Genomic DNA, 9,599 nt, shown 5'->3' with positions numbered 1-9,599 from the left:
ATTACGTGATATTTGTTAAGATTCCCCCCCCCCCCTCTAAGTGAGATTTAGTAAGATTTAGCTTGATCCATTCCCTCCCTAGAACACCTCACGTAATTAATGGACACCCTCTTACACCATTATTGAATTCTGTGGTAAAAATTAAGTGTTTTTCTTCGTCGGATGAATCGACACAACATAGTACGGTTAAGAAGTCGAGAAAAAAATCGTTAAACCGAGGAAAATAATTAAAATATTTAGATTTTTAACAATGTAAAAACGATACTTTAAAAAAATAATTTAATCGTTGCCCCTGATACACTTTACGGTTATTTTTATCCAATTTTATTTAACTTCTGAGCTTTTAAAAACAATCCAAAAAAACCTCAGTGCAAAGTCATAAAAAATAAGCCAGATTTAGAAATTTTTTTATTTTCAATCGAAAAAAAAAAAAAATAGAAAGGAAAGTCGTCACAAATGGGAATAGCGGGGTGAAATACTATCTTAATTGAAGTTTTTTTTGAGATAAAAAAATTGAGAATCGAAGTTGTCAGACTTCGAAAAAATGACGGTTTTGTTGAAAAAACTGAAATATTTGATATATCGTGACTTTCGCAAAATTTTTTGTATTTTTTTCTAAAAACTACATTTAAAAACAGAAATTAAAAAAAAAAAAAGTGCCGAAAGGTCAATTTGTGAAAAAGTTATAGCAATTAAAAAAAAAAGAGCGGTTTTTTTTTTTAAATTCGTTGGGTAAAAAAATCTGAAAAAATTCAGAAAAATGTCTTTGGTAGGATAGAAAATAATAAAAAAATTTCAGCGAAATCTAAGGGGGTTGGGTCAAAACCTCGGTGATTTCGCATGGAATGCCCCATATCTATTGAAACACTAAATTTTTCAATCTTAAAAAATTTAATTCCTTAGCCCACTAAACCTCGCGGATAAGAGAATAGTCGCCTAAGTTTCATAAAAAGTTTTGGGATCCACTGCTCTTTGGAATATTCCGCTTCCGTATGAATGTCGGTATTTTGTTTAATAGAAAAGGTCTAGACAAAAGTTCTCGCGCGTGCCAGTTAACTTGCTTTAATTACTTACAAATTTGACTGCGAAGATGACCCTTTGTCCTTGATTGACCCTTTTGATTGACGAGATTGGCCGAAATAGTTGTGTGGTGTTGTTTCAATAATGATATATAGTAGTATTAACAATGAACTCAATTTTATTGCACAATTATTCACTTTTGTTATAATTTTATGAATAACTTGGTAACGCAACTTAATAGAATATTGATAATAAAGAGAACATACACTTAATAATAGAAATATACGTGGTTTAACAATAATTGTGGTAAATTATCACCTAATATGAACTGTAATATTAATAAAAGTAGTATAAGATTTCATAATAATTAATAATAGATTTTATATATGATTTTGGTGAGTAATCACCGAATAGTAGTAATAGTGGTAATAGTGGTAAGATTGACTAAGAAATATCTAGCGTGGTGGTTGACACCGGGGGATAGATCGAAGTGTCGATCATCGCTCAAGTTTTGAGGTTCGTAGCTGATTTTTCCCTCCTCGTGTCGTCTTGTGATGTCACGGTGCTACACATTAATTTAGCTAGTGTCGGTAACGAAAATTTCGGGTGGTAGTTCGCCAGGCTGGTAACATCGGGACATTTTGTAGTGTCTCACTATATATATAAAAGAGAAAGTGTGTGGGTATGTTCCATATAGGCTCCGAAACGGCTTGACCGATTTCAATGAAACTTCCAAGGAATCTCCAGATTGACTTGGCGAGTAATCCTGTAAAATTTGGCGATTATCAGAGTATTTTTTTTTTTTGAATTGTCAATGACATTTTTTTAATGCTAATTTTTTATTACTGATATTGTATATTCTATTGTTTTCATAAACCAATTTAAGATTCAAGATAACACGTGTGTCGTTGATTTTTATGTCATTAGTATATTGAAGAACATTTTGGAAATTTAATTTTTTTTTTATTACTTATATAAGAATTGGTGGCATAATTTCGAGTATAATAGGTGTAAAATCATATGGGAAAATGAATTATATTATGTTCACTGTTGAGCATAATAATATTAATTATGTAATGATGTTGGGGATTATTCGGCACTTTATATTCTCAAACTTAATAATCATCAGGTAAATTATTAGTCAATTCACATCATTATAGATATGTAACGAATCGATTTCAGATTGTTCATATTTTCAATGCGCTAGCTCGATGACGAATTTTTATTGTGAATATTCAAGCAAGCCCTATTTGTTTTTGCGTTCATCGTAGAGATAATATTGTGTTAATTAATATGTTTATGGGTGTAGGTGATGATCTTGTAACGTCCACGTTTTCCAAAAAATTATAAAAATAAAATAATTTATTTAATTGTCCCCGGCTCGAAATTTGCTCACCGGAGTCCAGGGTCATAAACGGGGATTACATTATCAATAACAAAATAATAAACAAAACACTTTATTTTAAATCAATCAAAGAAAAAAAGAAAAACCTCTTTATTGGCCTGATCATGTTAATAAACGATATAAACAATATAAACAAATTAAACAATATAAACAATATGTTAGAACACTCTTCTCACACATACTCTCACTCACCGTGAGCGTCAAAATCGCGAACTAAACTTCAAAAGCTGATTCCCCGCTTCCCCAGGAGACTAGCCGTCACCCCTGGGCCTAAACCTCTACCCCGAGAGCGAATGGAGAGTGTCCTCTTCGCCCCCACCTACACGGCTTATGATCACCTACCGTACCTCAGCTGAAGGCTTTGGCACGGGGAGAAGCACTTTCATCCGGTCGGTTCATGATACTTACCTGAGCCTTGGTCAGACTCCAGGTAGAGTATCATCCTCTGGAATTACTTGGTGAAGAGTATTCGCCCGAGTAATTCTCCCGAGAAAGAACTGCTTGCTTTATCGAGCCAAATTTTGGCGTTTATCATTTTTTGCCTAACTCTCTTGTAACGAAAAGGAAGAGTCGTTTTAGACACCTATCCGGTGTTCTCGTACTAGCATTCAAAAATAATTATTTATTATTTTAATCGTAATTTCCTTCATTTTCCATCCATTCGTCTCGCCAAATTCTAAGTTTTTATTTTCGAAACTCAAGTCTTTATTATTTTAATCGCAATTTTCTTCATTCTCTATCCATTCGTTTCGTCAAATTCACAATTCTTTATTATTTTAATCGCAATTTCCTTCATTATATATCCATTCGTTGATTTTTCCATACTAAATTGTCTTCGGGACTTATAAAATTTTCGCTTACCTAATTTATTTCTTACAAAATAATAATCGTCATTTCTTTCATTTTATATCCATTCATCACTTTCCCATACTAAATCTTGTTCGGAACTTAGAATAATTTTCCCAGTCTTTTAATTTCTTTTACAATTAATTCGCTCGGCTTCGTAATAATTTCTCACACGCTTATTTTCTTAATTTAATCATACCTTCGGTAACAATAACATAAAATTATTAGCTAAATAAATACAATAATTAAATAATAATCGCCGCACTAATAACAATAATTGTTTCTATTAATTTTTAAGTAATTAACAACGAATAAACTAAAATACTCAATTACAAAAAGTAAAATCTGGGTCATAATCTTCACCTGGCAGAAAAACGAATAGAAGAAAATTAGACCCTAAAATTGACCCTAAAGGCCATCCCTACAACTTACCGCTCATTTTGTACTTATGCGTTCAAAATTACACATTACGTTTTTGAGCTCTTCGAGCTCAAAATATGATTTTTGTGTCATTTTTAGCTCTCCGAGCTCAAAACTCTAATAGCAGTTTAATAAAACACAATTTTTTGAATTTTCAAACCGCAATAACTTTTGAATGAATGAACCGATTTTCACGCGGTTGGCAACATTCGACGCAGTTTTTGAAGTCTCATGAAGAATCTTCGAGTATGGATTGATCGAAGTAAGAATTTCGGAGTGATTCTAAAAAAACACTTTTTTCAGTTTTCTTTCGAGAACGATAACTAACGAACGAATCAACCGATTTTGACGGGACTGGCGGCAATCGGCGTGGTCTCTTGATGTTAAGAGCTGATTAGTTTTTGGAATCGATCGATAAAGCCGTTTGAAAGCAAATCCAAAAAAACCACATTTAGAAAAATTTTTTTTTTAGTTTTTTTGAGATTTCTCAAAATCTACTGGCTCGAATCAGTCTAAAGAGTATTGAAAATCTAGGTTTGGTTAAGCTGTTTCGAATGGCGCTAATCGCGATGAAATCGGTCAAGCCGTTCAAAAGTTATAAAAGGGTTACATACACACACACACACACACACACACACACACACACACACACACACACACACACACACACACACACACACACACACACACACACACATACACACACACACACACATACATACAGACACACGAACATAGTCGCGAAAATATTCAGGACAGCTTCCTAGGACCTCAAAACGTCGAGATCTGATGAAAATTCGATTTTCGAAAAACGGGGTAAAACCAATGATTTCCTGATTTTTGAAAATCTACGATTTTTTTAGCGGAAAATCCTACGATTTTTCCAATCGGTTGTCGATATACAAGTCCCAATTTCGACGTTCCTTTCAGGTATCTTAGTAATTGCTTATTGCAATATTCTCTGCCGTTGTCTGATTGCAAGGCTTTAATTTTTATGCCTGTTTGTTTTTCTGCGAAGCTGTTAATGCTGTTATGCTTTAAAAGCTTCAAAGACGGCGTCCTTGTTCTTCAAGAAGTGTATTACACACCAGCCACTATAATCGTCGATAAAGGTTACGAAGTATCTGTTGCCTTCTTCTGACCTCGTTCTCGACGGTTGACACAAATCAGTGTGTACAATCTCGAGCAGCTTTTTGCTCCTTTCTGTCCTTGGTTTAAAGGGCTTCGTCGTCAACTTGCCTCGTTGACAGACCTCGCACGGCTGTCCACCTCCTTTTACCGGCTTTAAACCTATCACGCGACCATTCGACAAATCCACTACGGCGTCCATGTGTAAATGACCAAGTCTAGCATGCCACAGGCTTGCTTCCGACGTGTGCGACTCCTCCATCGCTGCGTTGACCTGCTCTCCAGCTTCTTTCAGGTAGTACAGATCTTCAACCCGGTCTGCTATCATCTTGACGTTGCTTTCTAGGTCCCTGACGACAGCCCCATCTTTTCAAAATAGGACCTCTTGGTCGTTTTGTGTGATTTTCGACACGGAATGTAAATTAGTCCTGAGATCTTTTACTAATAATGCGTTATTAATTTTAACTTTTACATTACCGTTTATTGTTGCTGCTGTCAGGTACGCTGTCCCTTTTGCCTTCGCTGTCGTCGATGCGGTGTTGGCCATGTTCAGCGTTGCTATACATTTCTAAAGATCTTCCATCATCTCCTCGTTCGCATACATGTGCGTCGTGTAGCCGCTGTCCTAGCCCGATCTCGATGTGGATGTCACGTTGTTAACTTCTTCTATCGTTGCGCTGACATTTTTCGCCGCGGGCATTTCGATGCCCAATGTTCAAGACTACCATATATATAACATGGGTACCTCTTTTTCTGCTTCAGGTTATTACGACGTTGAACTGCTTTGCCGGTTCCGGCGTAGAGAGCATTATTATCGACCGCTGTATCGACAGCGCGTCTACTCTTATTTTCGTCCATAATTTTCCCGATGAGCACCTCTGTGTTCGGAAAATCGCCATTGAACCTCATGGCACACCTGAAGTTCTCGTAACTTGGCGGCAGACCTTTGAGTATTAACACGAACAGCATGTCGTTGGGAATATCAATCTTCATCCCCACCAATTTCTCTACGGCACTTGAAAATTCGTCTAGGCGTCCTCTGAAATCGTCGTCCTCGTCTATCTTGAATAACGTAATGTCCATGAGTAGTTCAATTTTCCGCACTGGACCTTTTGAGGCATGAATCGACTGGAGCTTCTCCCAGGCTTCCTTCGACGTGGTGCAATTCGAGATGCTTTTCAGCTCAGCTTCGCTCACTGACAGGATAATTTCAGCTAAAGTTCTTTCGTCGTTCTCCTTCCACTTGTTCAGCGCGGACGTCACCGCACGATCACCAGATCCAGCATCTGGTGCCGGTATATTACCGCTGACGTAGCCCCACTTGTCGTGTCTTAACAGCACGGCTTTCATATAAATCTACCATACCTCGTAGTTCGAGTTATTTAGCAACTCGATCCTCAATGGTCTCTCGGCGTTCATTTTTAAGGTTAGGTTTTTCTACGCGGTCGAAAATTATTTTTCGTTATCGGCTTTCACTTACTTAACTCTTTCTTTTTATTTTATATCACTAAACTCTTATCTACTCGTGCACTGGGCCCATAACCTGTGGGAGATAGGCAGGGTTTGGTAATATAATTAATAAAAGAGTTATATAAATTATATTCAGCGTTTATTCAAAATAGAGATATATAGCTAAGTATTACACGAGGTGTATATCTTGACGACTAGTTACGAATGGTTAGAGAAACGTAAATACCAATATGCATGCACGCATGTGTGTGTACCGGTGCAACTAGCATGCGCGATGAATCGACGACTGGCGTAGTGTGAGTAGTATACGTGTGAGTATTACTATCTCCAACAGAGGTTAAAATTTTTGAAAATTTTTTAATTGCCGTCATTTCTAAAATAATCGACAGATTTGGCTCATTATCGAACAAACCTCGGAAATCGTCCTAAGAATAAGTATGTTGCGTTTCATTCAGATCATTATAGAATAGCGGATAAGATAAGGCCGCTTATATCACATATATATTAGTGTGCTTCAAAAAAAAATTTTTTTTCTCGTACCCTCTCAAATGTTTCTGTTTGATATAAAATGAATTCTTACCAAACATGAGCCCTATAGCTCAACTCTAAGGAGTCGCTATTTTTATTTTAGTTTCCCATTTAATTAATATGGGAAAAATTCTTTTTTGTTTTAAATTGAATTTACACATAATTTATGTAATTTTTTACAAAAAACCATTTTATATTCTTAAAGTAGAGTCTTGAAGCTTTACAAAACTATAAGACTTTATAAGACAAATTATGATTATCTCTACAAAACGACTAGTTACAGCCATTTAAAAATTACTAACTTTCGAAATTTGAAGAAATAGCTTGCAATTATTTTTTTTTTGCATAATCCTCAAAATTTTCGCTCAAACTATTAGTAATTATTGTATTTTTAACTTGCCGTTAAGAAAAATTAAAAATCTTTTAAAATTTGGGGAGTTATTGGTTTTACCCCGTTTTGCGAAAGTCGAGTTTTCATTAGATCTTGATGTTTTGAGGTTCTCGGAAGTTGTCTTAACTATTCTCGGAGTAGTGTCCGTGCGGCTATATGTATGTGTGAAGAAAAAACAACTTTTGAAAAAAATTTTTTTCGTCGTTTTTTCGAGATTTCTCAAAATCTATCAGTCCGAATCGGTCCAAATTGCATTTAAAATCTTAGTTTGGCCAAGCCCTTTCGAATGACGCCAACCTCAATGGAATCGGTCAAATCGTTCAAAAGTTATAAGCGGTTCACACACACACACACACACACACCTCGTATCGGGCTTGGTGGGTTCTGCATCGGGTGCCTTCCCAGGTGGCGGATAGAGGAATGCCCGGAAGATATGTCAGGTACAGAGGAAATAAAATAAAATAAATAAAATAAAATAAAATAAAATAAAAACGAAATAAAATACTCGAGGTAGACCAAAACCTTGCAAAAGACGATATGGAAACGTCAGAACAATTTCAAATGTCGCTTACAGTACAGGGGATGGATACCTAAGTGCCGGCGAGGGAAGGCGTGCAAACGGGCCTGAATTCGTCGTTATCAAGCGACCGTTTGGACAGTGGGGTGGACCCCATTGCTCCACTGTCTAGAAATGCTACAGGGAGCACGAAAACAGCCTTGATGGAAGAGAACGGACAACCAAGCAACGTTTCTATAAAGACTGGAGGAACTTTTTCTCCCGTAACTACCCGTGCTTACCGAGGAAGGATTAATTCTCTACCGACCGGCACTGGCCAACAATCGCCAATGGAGCGGCTAGATAGCAAGATCGAAAAGTTAGCTAACTTCATAAAAGACAAGAAAAATCTCTATTATGAGATTAGAAAATTGGTTACATCTATCACTACAGCATATAGGTAAGCCAACAAATCACCAGGCATGTCGGCGTCAACAACCCAAACAACTCCGAGTCTGATCAAAAAACCACAGCCATCTTTGGTCACTCTTAAAAAACCACCACAGCAAGGAAAGGAAAATAAAAAGAAGTGGCAGCTGTCTACGTCTAGCCCTTCTTCAACAATCGAGAAGCCACCGTAGAAAAAGACAGCCCGGGAGGTCACCTGGACTACAGTTGACCGAAATAGGAAGGAGAAGGAAAAAGAGCATGAAACAGCTGCCCCCCCTACTAAAGCTCAAAACCAGTCAAGTAAGGGTACTTCTAAGAAACCGAGGAGAAAGAAGACAAGAACTAAAGCTGTTCTTGTCCAACCAGTAGAAGGTCAAACTTATGCTGATATCCTAAAGGAAATCAAGGCCAAGGTAAGCCCTGTCGAGACGGGCGTAGACATAAAGTCTATTAAAAAGACGAAACACGGAGGCGTTCTCCTTGAAATGGCTCGAAAAACCAAAGACAGCAAGGCTTTCACCGATGCAGTAAAATCAGCCACTGCAAACATCGGCACGGTCAAGCCGCTAACACCAACAACAACGATCGAGATCCTCGACTTGGATGGGATCTCTACCGAGAGCGAAGTCCGTGAAGCACTCAAACGTGAATTCACTAACAGCCTGGAAATCAAACGGGTAAATTGAACAAAACCCACACCACGAGGCAATCGGGCAGCCTTCTGCGAGATCGACGAAGCCAATGCGATTAAGGCCCTTCATAAGGCCCGTATAAAGATCGGTTGGGTTAACTGCTGTATACGCCAAGTTGCAAAAGTAACCTGCTGTTTTAAATGTCTCGGGTTCGGACACCAGATGCAGCAGTGTGCGGGACCAAACAGAAGCAGGTGGTGCTACAAATGTAGCGGAGACAACCACAAATCCGTAAACTGCACGGAGAAGCCAAAATGCTTCCTTTGTGCTACGGACAGAGATGCCCAGGATGGTCTATGCCATATTTCTGGCACTGGAGCTTGCAAGGCATTCCGCACAGCACTTGCAGAAGCCACGAGAGGGCAGAAATAGCACGCATACTACAAGGCAACCTGAATAGGTGCGTTTTGGCGCAAAACCTGCTGTGCCAGCGTGTCTTTGAAGATAAAATCGACGTCTGCTTTATCTTCGAGCAATATCTAAACATCGAAGGTAAAAATGAAATCGATCGAGCCGTTAAAAAGTTATAAGAGGAACACACACACACACACACACACACACACACACACACACACACACACACACACTCGGGGCAGAAGAGATAATGCTACCGGGCGCGTCTCCCCGAGCGGATGGGAAAACGCTCGCTGTCCTTGGATGACACTTAATCTCTTAGTTGATGAGGTACAGCGGGTAGGAGCCAAGCAAAATAACCAAACAAAATAAGCTCCCGTGGACAAAACTCCCCTTTAA

At 38.0% G+C, this 9,599-nt stretch overlaps 1 protein-coding gene across 1 annotated transcript in view; it reads left to right on the top strand.

The window, feature by feature from the left end:
• Positions 1-9,599, top strand: part of LOC123269695 (collagen alpha-1(XVIII) chain-like) — a gene marked incomplete in the record, with an annotated part of 201,774 nt that overhangs the window by 97,996 nt on the left and 94,179 nt on the right.

This window comes from Cotesia glomerata, linkage group LG7, assembly GCF_020080835.1.
Source record: "Cotesia glomerata isolate CgM1 linkage group LG7, MPM_Cglom_v2.3, whole genome shotgun sequence".
NCBI lineage: Eukaryota > Metazoa > Arthropoda > Insecta > Hymenoptera > Braconidae > Cotesia > Cotesia glomerata.
The sequence above is the reverse complement of the archived record's forward strand: the minus strand, read 5'-3'. Positions and strand labels throughout refer to the sequence as shown.